Genomic DNA, 22187 nt, shown 5'->3' on the forward strand with positions numbered 1-22187 from the left:
TACTGCTTTGAGGTCAGTTATGATCTATGGAAGAAATATAGTATCATCAGAATTCAAGTATTTTTAGACATTGAATTTATGACACTGAATTTTTATCCTCCAAATTTCCCTGCAAAAATATTCACCTGCAAAAATTCACCTGCAAAAAATTCACCTGCAAAAAATTCACCTGCAAAAATTCACCTGAAAAAAATTCACCTGCCAAAAATTCACCTGCAAAAATTCACCTGCAAAAATTCAACTGCAAAAGTGATGAACTTTAATGACCCAAGCCAGAGCAATCAGCACCAGATCGAGTCGAGTGGCTCTCGGCCAATTAAATTACGCTGTTTGATCACATGACACCGTTAGCCAGCAGTTTGTCTCCTAAAAGAGAGCTGTTTAGAGGTGAGTGATTAAGTTTTTCTCCTAAATAGAGATCATTACAGAACGCCTAGTCCTACTTAAAATCCCATTTATTTTTATTTTATCATCTACTCGAACTAAGGAAAACGTTTGACTAACTCAAAGACAATTTCCACGCCTCCCCTGCCTGACTGCAGAGGCAGTTTTGAATTTAGGAGCAGCAAGATGGAAGCGGCAAACCCTGGCGATTCTCCGGTAAGTATATTGTTTTTTATCTTCAAGTTTGTCTTTTGAAACGTTAATTTTATTTAAATCCGTTGCTCACGTATAAAGTACACAGACGGGGTCTTTGCTCAACTCGTCTGAGGCGTGTCTCACTAAGCGCTACATGCTAGCATCCTGCTAACCGAGCTACCCTTTACATGCTGTGCTTTAGAAAATAGGATACTCGTTAAAAAATATTCCGCAGATATTGATAGATAGACGAACACTGCAAATATAATGTTGTAAACGAAAACGGCCTTTGGTGAAGTGGTAAAATACACCATGAATAAAGCCATAGAGTGAATGGCTGCCATGGTTGCAGAACGGCCTGATTTAATGACAAGAATGGGGAAGAGTGAGGCGAAGTGAACCAAAGCCACAAAACACGGTCAGACAAGGCGGCAAAAGGGCAGTGATCTGTCCGTCAGTATGAAGTTGGTGTGTGCTTTGGTGAACAAAAACTCGAGACCGGTAGCAGGAAGGTGGGAGACTCGTGTTTCACTGGAATAGTGGTGAATTAAAACATCCTTTGTTGGGGACATTTAGGTGTAAATGCATCCATAAAGGTGAGACAAAGGCAGACCAGACAGTGAAGAAAACAAGGCAAACATTAGAAATATTAAAACGGAAATATAGGATTAATATAACATACAATTGGGGAAAATGTAAGGAACACAATGTAAATGATATTGTAAAGTCATTAAAACAGCATACTCTGATTAAAAGAAACACATAATTGGGTAGGAGGATGATGATGATAATAATAATAATAATAATAATGTTAAAGAACATGTACAAGATGGGTATGTATACTTGTAGCCAGAACTTAACAACTACAAAGTTGTAGCATGCCAGACCATCTTGATTGAATGTAACTTCACTCCACACAAGTTTTATGGTAGACATATTCATATTGGTATCTAATAAATGATTAATTCTTAGATTTTATCAAACGTTAATTTATAAATTGTTTCTGTCTTTATGTGTTTGTTTCAGATTATGCAAGATGTAATTATTCAGTCAGCAAGACACTTGCTGCAGTTACTGACATCATCCAACTGAACTGCTGCTGTGATGAATCAGAATACAAGGTTTACTTTAGCAAGACCTATGAGTTAATGCTACATTTAACTAAATTGTTATATATTTTGTGTCCAATATTGTCTCCATATGATTTTGTTTTTTGCAACATCTTGCAGAGAACAGAGTCAAGGTACCAGCTTGGTCAACCCTAAAAGACCATCTGTTCATCAAGAAATGACCAGGTGAAAAAGTCATAAACTAAACACTCTGCATGAGCATGGAATTTAGGATGCAACTTTATATCTTACCTGCTCTACACTCAGGGCTTGAATTACAACAACAGTCAATCACATAAAAAAAAAAATATACTTTTGGTAGTTCTGTGTCTCTCTCTCTCCTCCAAACCCAGATGGCTGCTGGTACTGAACCGGGTTCTGCTGGAGGTTTCTTCTTGTTAAAGGGGAGTTTTTCCTCTGCAATATCTGCGGAATATTTTTTAACGAGTATCCTATTTTCTAAAGCACAGCATGTAAAGGGTAGCTCGGTTAGCAGGATGCTAGCATGTAGCGCTTAGTGAGACACGCCTCAGACGAGTTGAGCAAAGACCCCGTCTGTGTACTTTATACGTGAGCAACGGATTTAAATAAAATTAACGTTTCAAAAGACAAACTTGAAGATAAAAAACAATATACTTACCGGAGAATCGCCAGGGTTTGCCGCTTCCATCTTGCTGCTCCTAAATTCAAAACTGCCTCTGCAGTCAGGCAGGGGAGGCGTGGAAATTGTCTTTGAGTTAGTCAAACGTTTTCCTTAGTTCGAGTAGATGATAAAATAAAAATAAATGGGATTTTAAGTAGGACTAGGCGTTCTGTAATGATCTCTATTTAGGAGAAAAACTTAATCACTCACCTCTAAACAGCTCTCTTTTAGGAGACAAACTGCTGGCTAACGGTGTCATGTGATCAAACAGCGTAATTTAATTGGCCGAGAGCCACTCGACTCGATCTGGTGCTGATTGCTCTGGCTTGGGTCATTAAAGTTCATCACTTTTGCAGGTGAATTTTTGCAGGTGAATTTTTGGCAGGTGAATTTTTTGCAGGTGAATTTTTGCAGGTGAATTTTTGGCAGGTGAATTTTTTGCAGGTGAATTTTTTCAGGTGAATTTTTGCAGGTGAATTTTTGCAGGTGAATATTTTTGCAGGGAAATTTGGAGGATAAAAATTCAGTGTCATAAATTCAATGTCTAAAAATACTTGAATTCTGATGATACTATATTTCTTCCATAATGATCTGCATGTTGTGTGAAAACAAAGCATTAATGAGAAAGAAAAAACCCTTGTTTAGTCTAGTTTCCTCTCATTAGCCACTTTGATCAACATGTGATGTGGTGGAGTCAGCAGTGTAATAGTTTTCTTTAATAACTCCTTTAGCATGTTAGAAAGTAATGTCTTGATGATGGTTAGTCATTTGTTTTGTTTGTACACCACCTTCATTATTCATTAATATTTTGAATCCCCCTGCAGATACTGATTAGTTAATGTGTTACCCTTAAAGCCTTTAAATTCAGCCTTGATTTTTTTTTATGTCTTAATTTTAATTTTAATACACTTTTAAAATCCAGGTATAGGCCTGGTTGTCTGAGCATTTTTAATGTTATTTTGCATTTTTCAGTTATGAGGTCCTCACAGGACAGCCACAAAAGCCATGTGCTATTATGATCCACCCTTATAAAGTATTTAAACTGAACTCAACCTTAAATATTTGCAGGAGGAATAGGAATCTAGGTAGCACAGATGGGGAAAATTTTCTTCAGTAAAATACTTTTTACTTGTGATAACTTATGTAGAATTTACCAGTTACGTTGTATAGGTGTACTGAGATGGAGTGGTTTTGTTATTTCTACTAAAAGAATGTTTCAGCTAATAAATATTTTGATGCAAACTATAAAAATAATAATAATTTACAATTCTTCAACCAGGAAGGAGCGCCGAAAGGTGATGACATCCGAGCAGAGTGCAGAAAGATGCAGGAGGCTGTCAGCATGCATAAAAGAATAAAGCACAGGCAGTGGATCAGTGTTGTGTTTTCTTTTTTTCTCTTTTATTCTGTGGAAGTTGGGGGTGGAGGGTGGGCATTGCCTCTGGTTGTCTTTCTGTATCCACATGCCAAATTTAATATTTATAAATAAATGTACATTTTTTGTAAGCTATATCAATACTTTATAACCTTTCTACAAACACCATTTTTTTGGATATCGTCCCTGAGCTGCAGAATCTACACAACTAGTCAGCCTATCTGTCAGTTAGCTCACATTTTCACATATCATGCTACTAGAAATTGAGGATGCATTCAAAAGCACAAGTGGAATATTTACTGTCAACAACTAGTAAAGCAGCCTGAAGCTTCTAGAACAGTAAGTAAGTAAACTTAAGCCAAATATCATTAAAAACATAAAGTTAAAATACCGACTTGGCTTTCTGTCTTGCAACAGCATTAGTTTGCTCCTCCATACAAGCAGAAATCTACAAACATAACAATGACTTTAAACTCTATCCTATCCTCTGTCCCATCTACCGCTCTCCCTTCATCTGTTTTTCTCTTATGCTATCTAACTTTCTCTCTCTTCTCTTCAATTCTGTTTTAGATGGAAGGAAATTTACCAGGAGCAAGAGAAGAATTATTATTATTATTATTTGTTTGTGTGTGTGGGTTTGGAGAACACTCATCTTATTCAGAACTCACAAATTAGACTTCCTGAGGAATTACGTTTTATGACATTAAGGTGGGGTTTTTGTTTTTTGTGGTTTTTTTGCTTTTTTTTTGCTTCTTAAATGCATTTATTCAGTAAATAAATAACAGTTGACATCTTTTTTTTTTCTTTTTTTTTTTTCTTTTTTTTGTGTCCCGTTTGGATCTTTAGCCATCAGAATTGTTGTCTTAAGGCCAAGAAAGATGCCAAGCGGATTTATTTTACCAAGTGGATCATCATGGCCTTGCCATATTGGTCCATTTGATTGACCTTTATTATAATTATGAATTTATTTTATTTTCAGTTGCTACAAACGGGACAGACATGACTGGGGGATAGGACAGGGAGAAAGAATGAAAGAAAGAGAGGGAGAGAAAAAAAACCAAAGGGGAGAAGAGACGGTGAGAAGGGGGGAAGAAAGAAAAACAAAAACAAACAAAAAAAACAAAACACCTGGGTCACCTGTATGGAGAAAAAAAACAGAAGAGAACGCAAACAACAAAGAGCAACATAATTAAAAAAACCGGCACCATCACAATAAACTAGCTAGCAGTAGATATCAGTAGATACTAAATAATAAACGATATTGTGCAGCACGCAAGATAGACAGCGCACAATGTGCTTTGAGGCAGTTGACATCTTACTAAAAACACTGAGAGTGTCACGGCGAGTGAGAGGAGCCGTGTGGAGGAAATGAAGGGGGATCCAAACGCAGGCAGTAGTGGAGAGGTGAAGGTGGTTTATTGAACACAAAATGAGGACAAACAGCAAATGGAGCTCGAACTAAACTATACAGGGAAACAGCTAAACTATAGCGCAGAAACCAGAACATGAACATGAAGCAGGGCGAGCAGAAGCAGACGATGGTTAACAGCAGGGTGAACACACGAGCGAGACACGGTGGTTACACAGACGGACCAGCAACTACAATGACGGAGGACACGACTTAAATACACACAGAGAAACACGGGAATTACACACAGGTGGTGGACACAGCTGGGAATAATCCGTAAGACGAGACAGAGGTAAAACTGAACACTCACATAAGACGCAGACCTTCACAATAAAACATCACACGCAGGCTCGACATAGAGAGACAGACAGGAAATGACATATGAAACTAAGCCCACATCTTAAACCCAGACAAACAGAAACATGGAACTCTCATAATAGGCATCATATTCATCACCATAACACGACAAGAGAACAAGAACACAATCCCTGATGCAAACTTAAATCAAAATACAATAAACTCAAAATACTGGGTCCAACGGACCCAGAACCGTGACAGAGAGGCTCATTAAAGAAAGCAATTTAGTGACCATAATGTTATCTTGCAGAAGCTGTAGATGGAAGACCATAGGTGTAAGGTGAATGAGGAAAGCACTAGCTTCTGAACTGCACATTGGTGCTGTCAAGTCCCATGTGTTAATATATACAACTGTGATAGAGTCTATTGTGATAAAGATAAAAATGCATGTAAAGAAAGTATGAAAGTACATCTGGTTAATGAACCAATACCCAAGTGTTCATATAAATAAAGAGTAAGGAGCGAGAAAGTGTTAAATGAACAAGTTTTTTTGACTTTGTCTGTGGAAATTCTTCCATTGAAATACATATAATCTAAAATGGGGCCTCTTAAAGAGGTTTTAATGGACTTATCAATTTAGAATCTTTAAGAAATTTACCAGCAAAATGCGAGAGAGTAGGAAAGAGAGAAAGCGAGAACAGGGCTCAATAAATATTGTTCCAGGAGTGAAGTCATCTGACATTTAAGAATCAGCCAGCCATGGCCAGCCAGAACAGTGCAAGAGTGTGTGTGTGTGTTTGTACGTATTTGTGGGCAGACAGGAGAGCCCAGAGGGCACGCAGCTCAGACAGAGTCATTATTTAGTGACACACAGACGACAGTGTGGCCTTAACAGCAACTACACACACACACACACACACACACACACACACACACACCTATACAAACATTACATGTATAAGGCCTGGGGTGTCAGGATTTTAACAAGAAACATCAGTAACCTTACCTGTTGCTACTCCTGCTCTCTGTTTCTGAACATAAAAGAGAATGCACTGTAATTCATTGCTAGTCATTAAAACCACTTGACTTCTCAAATGTAATACCACCTTTCTACTCTTTGTATTATTTATCCAAACTAAATCATATTCTGAAAATGCACAGACATGATGTTGTGACCTTCAACGCAGTTCAGTTACTGACAGCATAAAATTTCCCTACAGCAATGCAAAAAGGGTCAAATACTATATTAACAGAACATCTTCAAAAATTGATATATGTCTCTAATGTCTATGTCCCATTTAGGTCTAACCCTTTATTTGAAAAGAAACCAATAAAAATAGTAAAACTGTCAGAAACACCACCGACATCTTTATGTAAGCTTTTCAAAGCCTAAGGGTGTAGGGTGAGGTCATGTTAGCAATCCTTTAAAATTTTGGCTTATATCCACCAAGATTTTCAAAGTTAACTTAAGAATTCATCGGTTGAAAACTGACAAAACATCTTATTAATTAGAAACTATATTAGGGAATGATATGTGGCGATTCTAAATATCACATTACTTCTTCTTTAAAGTCAAATAAGGTCAAACTTTCATAAAACTTCTTTCATATTTAAAACTATGCTTAAAATTGTACCGCCTTTGGGGATTCTAAATATCACGTTATCGTTTGATCTCCCTCTGATCTCATTTTTACATTTCACATCTGCCTTTCTTTCAGGTTAACCCTGAATTACATCATACAGAAAAGACTGTAATATACTGTAGCATAATGATATTACATAAGTGCAAGTTATTCATGTCCAGCTCGTTACAAGTCAGTACCTATTATCCATCACCTACATAGTGTTAGTGTAATCAAAGTAAAGACTTCTTAAAATGTATTTAAAAAGAACAAAGAAAACAAAATGAAAATACAAAAAAGTACAACACTATTGCCTTAAAAGCAAATACTACCCAGTAAGTGAGATGTTTTGTGTGATTCTTGTTGATATATACATTTACTTCAGGAGACCAATGAAACACAGTGATATCAGAGTTGTACCATGTATGGTAAATCATTGTGAAGGTCTTTTTAGCAGTCCGAGATTGTTTCCAGCCAGCCTTTCTCCCCAGCATGCTGACCACTAAAGCTGGACCCTGAGTAGAAACTGCACAGCAATGTGAAAAACAACAACAGTCACTGACAAACATTTATGCACCACAGTTTCCATAATGAAATTCGCAGTTCTGTTTTGTTCTAGTGTGATTAAAAGTTGGGTGAGAATTTAATTCAAATATATTGAAGAGTGTACAAGGGAACATATCCAGCAAGCGCAGCTGTGTAAAAGAGGATTTGGGTTTGTTGTAAGGAGAGCACAGTGGTGCAGAGTCTGGGTCTGTGTGTGTTGGGAGGAGATTTTGGAATGTATTAGTGAAGGAGTCTTATCCTTAGTATGACTCCATGACCTAACCCTGGGAAAAACTGCATGGTAAAATGGCAAACACACATGCACGCCAAACACACAAACAAACAGACACTGCTGGAGGCAGCACTTGATGTACATCACTCTGTGATCGTAAGCCAAAGAGGTAGGAGGCAGAAAGAGGGAGAGAGAGAGACAAGCCCAGAGAGTCAGCACAGCTAAAATTACAGTGCTGTCACACCACATCAGTGCCGATGACCGTGTGTGTGTGCATGCGCTTGTGCAAGTGAAACAGAAAGTGTTGTGCTAGGCTCTGCCTAAAGACACTGGAAGTAAGTAAACAAACACACACATATATGTTGTTCATGTGCTGCCGTCATTAGAGCCTCTGTGGTGTCTTTTAGTTAAACCCCCCACAGAGCAACATGGACAGAAAGATCAGCTCTGCCTAGATTTCTTAAAGATAATAATTATTTTGTAATTTCACAGTCAATGTTAAAAAAAAATCCAGATGACTTGTATGATACTTGGGTGACAAAGAGTTAACCCTTTTCCAGCCACTGGTAGGTTATATTGATGTCAACCACTGCCTTTATTTGCCAATGGTGCAACTCATGGACAGGCTTGGTCTTCCACAATTATTTCTAGACTGGAATTAAGTACCACAGTTCAGCACCCAGGTTGCTGGACTTTGTGTATTGTAAGGAGTTTAGTATTGATTTGATGCAAAACATTTCAGTGGGCTACATACTGAACTGATGTATTGATCCTATCACGCTAGTATACATCCAATACCAATACCAACTTTGGGATCAATATTATCGATGTATATTCTGGTGTATCTTTTCATAGGAGCTAAGATACTGGCTGTACACTTCTTCTCTGCGCATATTCTTGAACTTACAGTGGGGCATAAAAGTATTTAGTCAGCCACCGATTGTGCAAGTTCCCCCACTTAAAATGATGACAGAGGTCAGTAATTTGCACCAGAGGTACACTTCAACTGTGAGAGACAGAATGTGAAAAAAAAATCCATGAATTCATATGGTAGGATTTGTAAAGAATTTATTCGTAAATTAGGGTGGAAAATAAGTATTTGGTCCCCTTAAACAAGGAAAATCTCTGGCTCTCACAGACCTGTAACGTCTTCTGTAAGAAGCTTTTCTGTCCCCCACTCGTTACCTGTATGAATGGCACCTGTTTGAACTCATCATCTGTATAAAAGACAGCTGTCCACAGCCTCAAACAGTCAGACTCCAAACTCCGCCATGGCCAAGACCAAAGAGCTTTCGAAGGACACCAGGAAAAGTATTGTAGACCTGCACCAGACTGGGAAGAGTGAATCTACAATAGGCAAGCAGCTTGGTGTGAAAAAAATCAACTGTGGGAGCAATCATCAGAAAATGGAAGACATACAAGACCACTGATAATCTCCCACGATCTGGGGCTCCACGCAAGATCTCATCCCGTGGGGTCAAAATGATCATGAGAACGGTGAGCAAAGATCCCAGAACCACACGGGGGGACCTGGTGAATGACCTGCAGAGAGCTGGGACCAAAGTAACAAAGGTCACCATCAGTAACACACTACAACGGCAGGGAATCAAATCCCGCAGTGCCAGACGTGTTCCGCTGCTGAAGCCAGTGCATGTCCAGGCCCGTCTGAAGTTTGCCAGAGAGCACATGGATGATACAGCAGAGGATTGGGAGAATTTCATGTGGTCAGATGAAACCAAAGTAGAACTTTTTGGTATAAACTCAACTCGTCGTGTTTGGAGGAAGAAGAATACTGAGTTGCATCCCAAGAACACCATACCTACTGTGAAGCATGGGGGTGGAAACATCATGCTATGGGGCTGTTTTTCTGCCAAGGGGACAGGACGACTGATCCGTGTTAAGGACAGAATGAATGGGGCCATGTATCGTGAGATTTTGAGCCAAAACCTCCTTCCATCAGTGAGAACTTTGAAGATGAAACGAGGCTGGGTCTTCCAACATGACAATGATCCAAAACACACCGCCCGGGCAACAAAGGAGTGGCTCCGTAAGAAACATTTGAAAGTCCTGGAGTGGCCTAGCCAGTCTCCAGACCTCAACCCCATAGAAAATCTGTGGCGGGAGTTGAAAGTCCGTGTTGCTCGGCGACAGCCCCAAAACATCACTGCTCTCGAGAAAATCTGCATGGAGGAATGGGCCAAAATACCAGCTACTGTGTGTGCAAACCTGGTAAAGACCTATAGTAAACGTTTGACCTCTGTTATTGCCAACAAAGGTTATGTTACAAAGTATTTAATTGTATTTTTGTTATTGACCAAATACTTATTTTCCACCCTGATTTACGAATAAATTCTTTACAAATCCTACCATGTGGATTCATGGTTTTTTTTTCACATTCTGTCTCTCACAGTTGAAGTGTACCTCTGGTGCAAATTACTGACCTCTGTCATCATTTTAGGTGGGGGAACTTGCACAATCGGTGGCTGACTAAATACTTTTTTGCCCCACTGTATACCCAAGTAGTTCCAGTACTACTGTGGCAGTGGCATATACAAGCTCATTAGTTTTTCTGATGAATTTAATATCTGCATGCATTACTTCTTATGCGAGTTTCTCAGTGAGCCTGGGGATTTGCAGCCTTGGTTGTGTTGCTGTCTTCAGTCTGGTGAGAATCTTCATCCTCAGGCCAGTAGATACATCTCTGATTGTAGATGGTTGGGTATCTTGTAGTTCTTTAAAGGGGCAGCCACACATTTGCTAGTCGCGCATCAATTTGTCAGTGATGGTTTTCACTTATCATCAAATGAAGACACTAAATTTCATTGCCTATCTATGGTATCCGGTTGCCACAGTATGAGCACTACCAAAGCCCCACAGAATGACCTCCTCCAGGCCACTAGCTTGGATACTTCTGACCAAACATTCAGAAATATATTTGGCCTGATGTCCTTTTGTGGGCCCTGTAGTCACTGACCAGCCTGATTGCCATTTGCCAAAGAATACCAGAATTGAGAGGTCCATGACTGGTGCCCTGATAAGAGGAGGTTCACCCTGAGCATATGTAACAGTGGAAAAATGTTACTGCTGCATAGCCAGCTGGGTGGTGGGTCTGTAATAGTCTGGGGAGGTATATCAAGGTGGGATGCACAGACCTCTGCAAGCTAGGCAACGGCACCCTGACTGCCTGGGTTCCACCTGCTCCGTGGCAATGCCAGGCCTCAATTGGAAAAGGTATGCAGGCAGTTTCTTGTGGATAATGGAATTAATACCATTGACTGGCCCTATGCTCATCTGACCTAAATCCAATAGAACACCTCTGGAACATTACATTACGTTACATTACACGGAAGTGCGACCTTTGGGCAATACTGCCAGTTTGCACCTTAGACTCTGCTGGAGCTCAGTGATGCCCTTGTCTAGATCTGGGAGGAAATCCCCCAAGAAACCATCCATTGTCTAATTAGGAGCATGCACCAACATTGTCCGGCATGCATACAAGCACATGGGGGCCATACAAACTACTGAGCACCATTTTGAGTTGCTGCAATGAAATTTCAGAAAAACGGACTAGCAGATCTTGATTGTCAGGTGTCTTTGAATTCAGCTTTCTGTTGTTTGATAAGTTTCATTTCTATCAAATGATGTAGGACAGTGTAGATATTCAGTATGCTTTTTTCCCCATTGAGGTCTGATGTGTCTTCAATATTTTTGGGCAGTTTATATAGTCATTCTCATTAGTGGTATGGCAACAAGGATTTTTATTTTTTCTATAACAAATTACATGTTCTTGATCTGACAGAACAAGAGGAAGAGGGTGCTAGATCTACAACTTTGTCTTTGAGACAAACACAACTGCACATGAACAAAAATGAATGTAAACCATTGTGAGCTAATACGTCTTTGGGAATACCATATGCTGGAACAGGTGGTTTCTCTCACAGAACTGCATTCCCTTGTTAGCATAAAAAATGCCTCTATCTTCACAGTTGAAAGTTGTGCTAAATGAGAACCATTATTCTGTTTTGTATTGGTGTCAGCCTATCGCCACAGTTCATTGTTAAACCAAATGCTGTTTCTAAGTGACGTTAATATAGTGCTATGTGGTTTAAACAGCTTTCACTCAATTTTGAATGTTTTGTATGAGCTTAGCCATTGCTACTTTAGCTACAATTGAGCTATAATGGTGCAAATTTGTAAATCAAATTATAAATGATTAATCAATGGTAGATATTTTTTTTAATCAACAGTGATGTTTTGGACGGAATTATCCATAACAGGTGTTGGGAGAAGGAGCCATGTCTCGTAATTCTTTTTCATTCATTTGCTTCATATTTACGTTTCACTCCACAGAATGGGAGAACTGAGTTGGAAAAACGCACATTAGTATCCTAACTGTAATTCAGTTGTAGATAGGAGACATTTATGAAAGTTGCAATATCTCATATCTCTTTATTCATCTTTTTACTCAGTTGTATATAGTATTTGTATTTGTATTCTATTTTTATCTTATTGTATATTTATTTTATTTTATTCTACTGTATATAGTATTTTATTTTATTCTATTCTGTACAGTTGTGTACTGTATTTATTCTTATTGTATTCTAATTTTTGCCTCATAACTTTTGCACTGTCCACTTCCTGCTGTGACAAAACAAATTTCCCAAGTGTGGGACTAATAAAGGTTATCTTATCTTATCTTATCTTATCTTATCTTATGAGTCATTAAATGTTCTTCATAATTTGGTTAATGAGCTTTGCTAGCATACATATATTTATTTATTACACATACCAGGTTTTTTATCATTTATCTAATAACATGGTTAAGTGGCTGAGACTCAACATCTAATATGATCTTAATTTTTGATATATTCACCTTTTATGTATTTTATATCAATATTTCATATAACCATGATGGATTATTGTTTCTTTTAAACTAATTTGTATAATTTTCTGTTCATACTGAAACCAGATGCAGCAATTCAGAACGGAATGAAATATTCATGCCAAAATTTTTCTTTAAAAAAATCATAATATACTGTCATTTAAATATGCTTGTTCAATTTTAAAATCTGATCATAAAAGCCGGGTCATTTTTTGTTTTGGTCCTCAAGTAGAGTTTGTGAAATCTCACTTACAGTGAGCCCTTTGGTTCTAATTCCTTGAGTTAGTCGTAGCTGCTGTTGAACAATTCTGCATCCACTTCAATGCTGCTGTTGTATGTAGACTTCTCTCTGGTCCTGTCTTCAAATGAGGGATCTATGTGAGTTTGATAGAATATGTCTTATGTTTCTATCTGTGTCTGTTTTGTGTGTTATAGTGTGTGTTGACAATGACAAATGAGGTTTACATTAGAGCAATCTGCTACCATGGCTCAATAAAACAACCACACATTACTTCAGGAAATATGCTTTCAAAGAGCGGCTCCAATGTCAGAAGTTTGCTTGTGTGAATGCACCTGTTCTCAAAACATCAAGGATAGGTTTGTGTTTGTATGGCATGCATTCTTACCTGGTTAAAAATATTTCTATGTGATTTCCATTTAGTCCAGTGGACCTGAAAGAGGTTGTAAAATAGATAATGATGGACAATGATTGAATTGCATTAAGCATTATTTTACAAATACAATACAAATTATGTTTGACAATTACAAACTAGGCTAAAGGGCTAAATCTTTTATTGACCATTTGTGTTTGGATATTCTGCTCCTTCACTGTTCATCTTATAGGCAAGTATCTCTGTGATCACTGCTGCTGTCATGTAGATCAGCTGGTCACATGATGGGCACAGTAGGGATTGTGCTGCACTCCATGAGCATCTGGCAGCACAAATGTACCAGCTGCTTATTGATGAGAGACACCCCGAATAGCTAACTAAAGGCTGAATAGATCTGATCCACAAAGATTGCTAGAAGGGACCAGTCCCGTCCAACTACCGCCCAATAACCTGCCTCAGTACCACATGGAAGCTCCTTTGAGGCACCATAGCTGCTAAGATGAACAGGCATATGGCTCAATTCATGAGCAGGGCACAGAAAGGAATACTAGAGGGGTAAAAAACAAGCTCCTGGTAGATCGAGCAGTCGCCCGAGACTGTAAGACCAGGTTCACCAACCTGTGCACCACCTGGATTGACTACAAGAAAGCCTATGACTCAACTCAATGCACAGTAAGACCCCTCATAAAGAACTCAGTGGGGATGCGGCGAACAACACTAGAGGCCAACTTCAAGTTAACTGCATACAGTGGGGCAAAAAAGTATTTAGTCAGCCACCGATTGTGCAAGTTCCCCCACTTAAAATGATGACAGAGGTCAGTAATTTGCACCAGAGGTACACTTCAACTGTGAGAGACAGAATGTGAAAAAAAAAAAATCCATGAATTCACATGGTACGATTTTTAAAGAATTTATTCGTAAATTAGGGTGTAAAATAAGTATTTGGTCACCTCAAACAAGGAAAATCTCTGGCTCTCACAGACCTGTAACGTCTTCTGTACGAAGCTTTTCTGTCCCCCACTCGTTACCTGTATGAATGGCACCTGTTTGAACTCATCATCTGTATAAAAGACAGCTGTCCACAGCCTCAAACAGTCAGACTCCAAACTCCGCCATGGCCAAGACCAAAGAGCTTTTGAAGGACACCAGGAAAAGTATTGTAGACCTGCACCAGACTGGGAAGAGTGAATCTACAATAGGCAAGCAGCTTGGTGTGAAAAAATCAACTGTGGGAGCAATCATCAGAAAGACATACAAGACCACTGATAATCTCCCTCGATCTGGGGCTCCACGCAAGATCTCATCCCGTAGGGTCAAAATGATCATGAGAACGGTGAGCAAAGATCCCAGAACCACACGGGGGGACCTGGTGAATGACCTGCAGAGAGCTGGGACCAAAGTAACAAAGGTCACCATCAGTAACACACAGTGAGAACTTTGAAGATGAAACGAGGCTGGGTCTTCCAACATGACAATGATCCAAAACACACCGCCCGGGCAACAAAGGAGTGGCTCCGTAAGAAGCATTTGAAAGTCCTGGAGTGGCCTAGCCAGTCTCCAGACCTCAACCCCATAGAAAATCTGTGGCGGGAGTTGAAAGTCCGTGTTGCTCGGCGACAGCCCCAAAACATCACTGCTCTCGAGAAGATCTGCATGGAGGAATGGGCCAAAATACCAGCTACTGTGTGTGCAAACCTGGTAAAGACCGATAGTAAACGTTTGACCTCTGTTATTGCCAACAAAGGTTATGTTACAAAGCATTGAGTTGCATTTTTGTTATTGACCAAATACTTATTTTCCACCCTGATTTACGAATAAATTCTTTACAAATCCTACCATGTGGATTCATGGATTTTGTTTTTCACATTCTATCTCTCACAGTTGAAGTGTACCTCTGGTGCAAATTACTGACCTCTGTCATCATTTTAGGTGGGGGAACTTGCACAATCGGTGGCTGACTAAATACTTTTTTGCCCCACTGTATGTCACCATCAAGTGTGGGATCTACCAAGGAGATGCCCTGTCCCCACTGCTGTTCTGCATAGGCCTGCAACTCCCTAGTGAGATCCTTGACAAGACTGGCTACGATACCGACTATGCAACGGAAATGAACATCTCCTCTAGTCAAAGGAGCTTGCAAAGAAAAGCGTCTGGACTTCTTTAAGTTGCTTGAAGACGTTTCACCTCTCATCCGAGAAGCTTCTTCAGTTCTAAGGTCAAATGGTGGAGAGTCCCAGATATAAACCTAGTGGGAGTAACCCCCCACAGAGGGACAAAAGGACCCCCTGATGATCCTCTAATCACCTGAGCCAAGGTGTGAAATTGGGTGTGGGACCCAATCAGCCAGAGTTTCGGGTGTGTTCATTGTGAAACCTGGCCCCACCTTGTCATGTGAATTCCTGAGGTCAGATGGCCCAGGATGTGAGTGGGCGTTAAGGCGTCTGGGAAGGGATCTCAAAACTGGATTATAGATGGCAGAGAGTTGGTGTCGTAAACCCCCGCCTCTGTTCAAAGATGGTCGCTCACAGTGGACATAGATGGCTTCTTTCACTCCTCTTTCAAACCATCTGTCCTCTGTGTCCAAAATGTGAACATTGGCATCCTCGAAAGAGTGACCTTTATCCTTAAGATGCAGATGGACTGCTGAGTCTTGTCCTGTGGAGGTGGCTCTTCTGTGTTGTGCCATGCGCTTGTGAAGTGGCTGTTTGGTCTCTCCAATGTAGAGGTCTAAATGTCCTGTGGAGGTGGCTCTTCTGTGTTGTGCCATGCGCTTGTGAAGTGGCTGTTTGGTCTCTCCAATGTAGAGGTCTAACATTGGAGACCTCTACATTGGAGAGACCAAACAGCCACTTCACAAGCGCATGGCACAACTCAGAAGAGCCACCTCCACAGGACAAGACTCAGCAGTCCATCTGCATCTTAGGTTTATATCTGGGACTCTCCACCATTTGACCTTAGAACTGAAGAAGCTTCTCGGATGAGAGGTGAAACGTCTTCAAGCAACTTAAAGAAGTCCAGACGCTTTTCTTTGCAAGCTCCTTTGACTACGATGACCTGGATGACTGAGAACCTTCACAGACAACATCTCCTCTACATGGATGACATCAAGCTGTATGCCAGGACTGACTTTACCACACCACTAGGATCTACAGCAATGACATTTGAATGCCATTCAAACTGGAGAAGTGTTGTTGGATGGTATCAAAGAGAGGGAAGATAGTCAGAACTGATGAGATTACACTACCAGAAGGCAACATTGCAACCACCAAATACGTCCAGAAGGCCAGGCAAGTCCTTAGAAGTCAGCTGAATGGGAAGAACAAGATCTTACCAATCAACAGGCGATCAGATGCCCTGTTGGAATTAAAACCTGGCCAAACAAGGAGATAGAACCCACTGACATCATGTGTAGAAGGTTTCGCCCCAAATCCAGCACCCTGAGACTCTGTGTAGCAATGACAGTGGGAGGTACAGGGTACAAAAGGGGGTACAGTGACAGTTACTTTCACTGTGTGCTGAAGGGCAAAAGCCCAGCATTGCCAATCCACTTGGAAAATATTATTTTTCTAAACCTTGAAATAGAGTGTAGATTGTTCTTTACATCTCCCTCTTTTTCACTGCCTGTTTACTCCTAACTTATTGCTCCCAATTTTAACTGCCTCCCTTTTTTTCCACTTTCTAACTCTTATAACACCTGTAATTTGTGCTTTCTCCCCCTAATCAGATCCTAATAGAAAAAAGATGCAGTTGTCAGCACTAGTTAATTAATGTTCTCTTCCTCTTTGCTCTCACCCTCTCTCTCAGTCTCTCTCTGGTGCAGACACATTTATAAATTCATGACTAGAGGAGCAAATTAGAAGGCCTGCTGTTTTGATATACTTGTGTTATATTGTAATCTTGGGGGGTACAGATAATTATTATCCAATCAATAAGCTTTCAGCCAGTGACTTGGCCAGTGAATTGTTTTCAATATGAATTTACATATTTTTGGAGTAACATGCATTTGGGACAAACAAATCAACATTTTGTATTTTGGTAGTGCTGGATAAAGTATGCGGGTTAGGACGGGCAAGAAGACAGGTGCTTTGGTTCACTTTCTGAAAAATAACAGTACACTTTGTCTATCCGGAACAAATTGTGCATTAGCTCAGGGCGGGCATTAATGCCACTCTCAGCCACTATCCTGGCAGATAATCTGATGTCAAAACCACACACAGCTGATGGCTCAGATGAGATCCTTCTATATACACCATATGCCATTTATGTCTCTTTAGTCAGGATAGTTGCTTTGCATATTATGCAAGCTGCTTTGCAGCCCACCGCAGACATCTTCCTTACATACTGTGTCTTATTCAATCAATGCAATAGTTGTTTCTTTTGTCACTGATTTGTACGTTGTTCTGTTGCTGGTGGTCCTGTTTCTAATGTCCAGAACAGAGCCACACTAACAAGAAAAGGTTTTTTTAGATACTCAAATGCAGGACACAATTAAGAACAAATACATGGAATTTAATGAACAATTTCACGATTTCGGGCATCTGACAAGGATGCCTCCTGGGCGCCTCCTGGGTGAGGTGTTCCGGGCATGTCCCACCAGGAGGAGGCCCCGGGGCAGACCCAGGACACGCTGTAGAGATTATCTCTTGGCTGGCCTCTTGGTGTTCCCCCGGATAAGCTGGAGGAGGTGGCTGGGGAGAGGGAGGTCTGGGCTTCTCTGCTTAGGCTGCTGCCCCTGCGACCCGGCCCCAGATAAAGCGGATGAAGATGGATGGATGGAATTTCACGATTAATTTAAAACAGTGACAGTTCACCAGCAATTTTCTCATGAACCAGATTGTAAACTCTGATAAGTTTTAGAGCAACTCAGATCAGGTGAATCCTCCTTTCTTTCCACTTTTCCACAGGACCAGCTTCCAGTTTTTAACTCTGCTTAGGGGAGGTGAATTTGTAGAGAAAGTGGACTAGGCAAAATCACTGGTAAGTATTTTAGCAGGCACACTGACAAGGAGGAGGAGAAATGCAGGTAAAAACAGTTAACCTGTTGCAGGTCTTCAAATAAGCAGGTAATGGGAACAAGGAGAGACTAAAACATGATATAAGTACTCCCAGGTTTTGGAAATGGAAAATATGTGTACCTTCCTTCCTGAACCACACCCACTCCTACTTGAGAGTGGTTAGTGCTACACCCACACAGATAGAAGAGAGAAAGCGCAATACAAACATAGAAGTGTGCACTTGGAGGATGGGGGAACCATGACAAAAACAACCTTCTTTTAAATGGCTGTAGCGTAAGAGGTAGATGAGGTTGTCTAGTAATCAGAAGGTTTGTGGCTGCTCCAGTTTCCAGTCTACATGCCTAAGTATCCTTGGGCATTGAGTATAAATGGGTGTGAATGAGTGAATGAGGCATGCTGCATAACGTACTTTGAGTGCTCAAGCAGAGTAGAAAAGCACTATGTAAGAACCAATCCATTTACCAAATGTCTTCTAAATAGTTTTTTAAATGTTTTTAATTTGAATTCTGTATTAACAGTGTGGTATTACACAACCAGACATTTTGGGATAAAATAATGAGCATGGCTATTCTCTGAGCCCTTTCAGAGCTCCGCTTTACAACAGCCCTCAGTGCAACCCCTGCTGAGCGCATGTGTACATGAAAAATGCACACTGAAGAAGCACATCTTTGCTTTGTGAACATCCATTCAACTTACACAGCTGGATCTGTTTAATGGCAGCATCTGCCGAAATCTGGAGTAACAATTCATTTTGCTGCCTCCACAACTTTCTCATACAATTCTTGTTGCTATCAACTCAGTTTTGTTGTTGTTGTTATTGAATTGTTTATCTCATTGCTTTCTGTCTCCCCTTTATGTCTTCTATTATTTAATTTAGCCAAACCAGCATTGGTGAAGTCAGGAAAGTCTTGCAAAACTCAGAATGCAAGCGAAGCCTATTAAGAGACACTCATAAATGGGTTACACCTGCATCGCTGTAGTCAAAAGGCCAACAACACAAGCAACAAAGCGAAAACTGGTATGATATCAATAGAAACAATTCTAATGAAAGTAATCTCCTACTTTGCACTGAGACGCTAAAGTCTGTTAAATTATAAGTAGCAAAATTTTTTGTTTTACCACATCAGCTTTGCATTTTGCAAAGAAAGCCTTCATGTGAAGCATTATGCATAATTCCAATCTTAAAATCATCAAAAGCTCATTATCATGATAGCTCTGTCTTTCATGGAAGACTACCACAGAGAAGATAATTTCTGTTTCTGTGATTAGCGCTGAGAACACAAAAGTTATGAATTCTTTTTTCACTCACTCTGATGCAAAACATTACGTACACTTTCAAATCTAAATGAACGTGTGAGGGTGCGACATGCCAAGTATCATTTCATCGAGGTACTTCCACCTAACTGCCCCTCTGTGTATTTTGATGTCGTCTACAAAGGTCGTGTTTGGTTTTTGTGTGTAATTGAGTTTGTGTGTTTGTGTGCAAAGTCTCACTGGCAACACAGTCACTAATAACTGATATGGAAAAAGAAGACCCATGAAGGTCTTCATGTAGAGTGGAGCGTGGAATTGACATTTCCTTGTTATTACCCCACAAATCATCACATTTGTGAGCGTGTGTGTGTGTAGATGATTTACAGGGGCTAAAAGGGTGTCAGAAGTCATTGTTTTGTGGGCAGAAAACACACACGGACATCCAAACATGCACAGAAGCATACACAAAAGTACACAAATAAATTATGTTGCTCTTTGTTGTTTGCTTTCTCTTCTGTTTTTTTTCTCCATACAGGTGATCCAGGTGTTTTGTTTGTTTTTGTTTTTCTTTCTTCCCCCCCTTCTCACCGTCTCTTCTCCCCTTTGGTTTTCTTTCTCTCCCTCTCTTTCTTTCATTATTTCTCCCTGTCCTATCCCCCAGTCATGTCTGTCCCGTTTGTAGCAACCGAAAATAAAATAAATTCATAATTATAATAAAGGTCAATCAAATGGACCAATATGGCAAGGCCATGATGATCCACTTGGTAAAATAAATCTGCTTGGCATCTTTCTTGGCCGGCTAAAGATCCAAACGGGACACAAAAAAACAAAACAAAACAAAAAAAAAGTACACAGATAAGAGGAGCTAAAATGACGCAGGGACAAAACCTCAGTGTCATTCAGACATTTGTTGTTCTTCCTCATGTATACATATATATATATATATATATATATATATATATATATATATATATATATATATATATATATATATATATATATATATATATATATATGGGCGTGCTGGGTGTTTTTTTATATATATATATATATGTATGTATATGTATGTAGTATCATATATGCAAGGATGGAAGTGTTTCACCTGTATGCATGCATGTGTGGATTTCAGCATTGTATGCATGTGTGTATGCGTGGGTGTGTGTTGTGTACATAATGGGCATGTGCAAATAAATGATGCTGACAGTTTTATTCCTTTACCGTTACTGTGTAATCTGCAATTACAGTGTAATGGCCAATCATTTGGAATAGGATCTTAAAATGTGCGACTGTGTGCATCTGTGTGTGTGTGTGTGTATGCATGTGTGTTGGGGGGGGTGGGGGGAGTGGGTGCTATGTGATAAGGAGCTAAATGCTAATGAAGACTGTGAATTGCTTTTGCAGTTAGAGCTCAGTTAGGCTGGTTGTGATTATTATACTAGTGGCTGTTTCTCATAAAATAGTCTCCACAGTAAATCTGCCGTATTTATCTGCTTCTTTGAATGTGTTTGCTAATGACATACAGAGAGTAACTGCTTGTTAAAAAGTTATTGCAGACCTGAATGTTCTCCATACTGAGATACTCTCGCTTATGATTACAGTGTCTATGCTTGGCCTTGTTAATGTGGCTGTGATTATTTTCTCAAAATAAAATATATCTCCATCCATCCATCCATCTCTATACAGATCATTGCTCCAATGATCTACAAAGTTAGCACGATACACAGTCTAACATCTGCAGCTTGTCTATGTTTTACCTGTAGTATCTTTTGTAAGACTTACATATCTTCTAACATGTGAAAGCTACGATATGGTCCAAATTTGGATCTTGTTAAACCTTTTTACTAAACTTTTACTTTTACTAAAATAAAACAAAAGAACAAAACAGATTTTGTGTCTCTCTTTGTTTACATTCTATGGATTTTTAACTTGAAGATGCTGAATTATGTCTGTTCTTTGGATGATTGTGTTTTAATAATGATGCAAATGGATAAATACTCCCTTGTAGTACATTCATAAATGATTACACTTGTGATAACAACAACTTTTGATCGATCACAGTCACCGCAGTGTTACAGCCACAGACCAGAGACGGAAATGTCACAGCATCAAGAGGGCAAATTTTGCTGTGTGTATGGTTGCACCACTATGCCTGTGTGACTGCGCTGAGCTGAAATCTCCCCCTTACAGCCAAGAGACATCAAGTCAATGAACTACATTTTTCAGACATAATTTTGAGAGCTATTTGCAGCCAGTCACATGACAATAATAATAAAAGCCTAGTTGTTCTTGATTGCATCATTACTTCTCTCCTGGGCTGGGTGTTCAGGTGTTGTTGTTGTTTACTAATAATAGTTCCACCTATTTTTCTTTCAGAAAATAGGAAACAGTTTGAAAGTTTACAAGATTGGGAAGCAGACCCTTCAGTTTTCAGATCCCTCTTCTGTAGAACCAGCTCCTAGCTTGGATTCAGCACATAGACACCATGTGTCACGGTTGGACGGCCCTTTCCGGACGACCCTGCTTGTGTTTATGTTTTCTGTATATGTGTTTGCTTCTCCCTCCCTGGCCCTTGGGGTTGTTTACGGAAGTGCGCGCCGTGGGAGAGGCGTGTCCT

The 22187-nt window shown here is 39.8% G+C and overlaps 1 long non-coding RNA gene across 4 annotated transcripts; it reads left to right on the plus strand.

Moving 5' to 3' along the window:
* Nucleotides 1-270: 270 nt before the first annotated feature.
* Nucleotides 271-2109, plus strand: LOC146671283 (uncharacterized). 4 transcript variants are annotated; one of them, XR_014911592.1, is made up of 4 exons: nucleotides 271-387; nucleotides 488-600; nucleotides 1606-1700; nucleotides 1809-2035. It is a non-coding gene; the product is annotated as an uncharacterized LOC146671283 (long non-coding RNA). The 4 variants fall into 4 exon arrangements; XR_014911594.1 differs by having other exon boundaries at nucleotides 299-387; nucleotides 543-600; XR_014911593.1 differs by lacking the exon at nucleotides 271-387 and adding an exon at nucleotides 2042-2109 and having other exon boundaries at nucleotides 395-600; nucleotides 1809-1874.
* Nucleotides 2110-22187: the final 20078 nt, after the last annotated feature.

The sequence above is a fragment of the Rhamphochromis longiceps genome, linkage group LG4, assembly GCF_057381845.1.
Source record: "Rhamphochromis longiceps isolate RC_006_pf linkage group LG4, R_longiceps_female_GT1.1, whole genome shotgun sequence".
NCBI lineage: Eukaryota > Metazoa > Chordata > Actinopteri > Cichliformes > Cichlidae > Rhamphochromis > Rhamphochromis longiceps.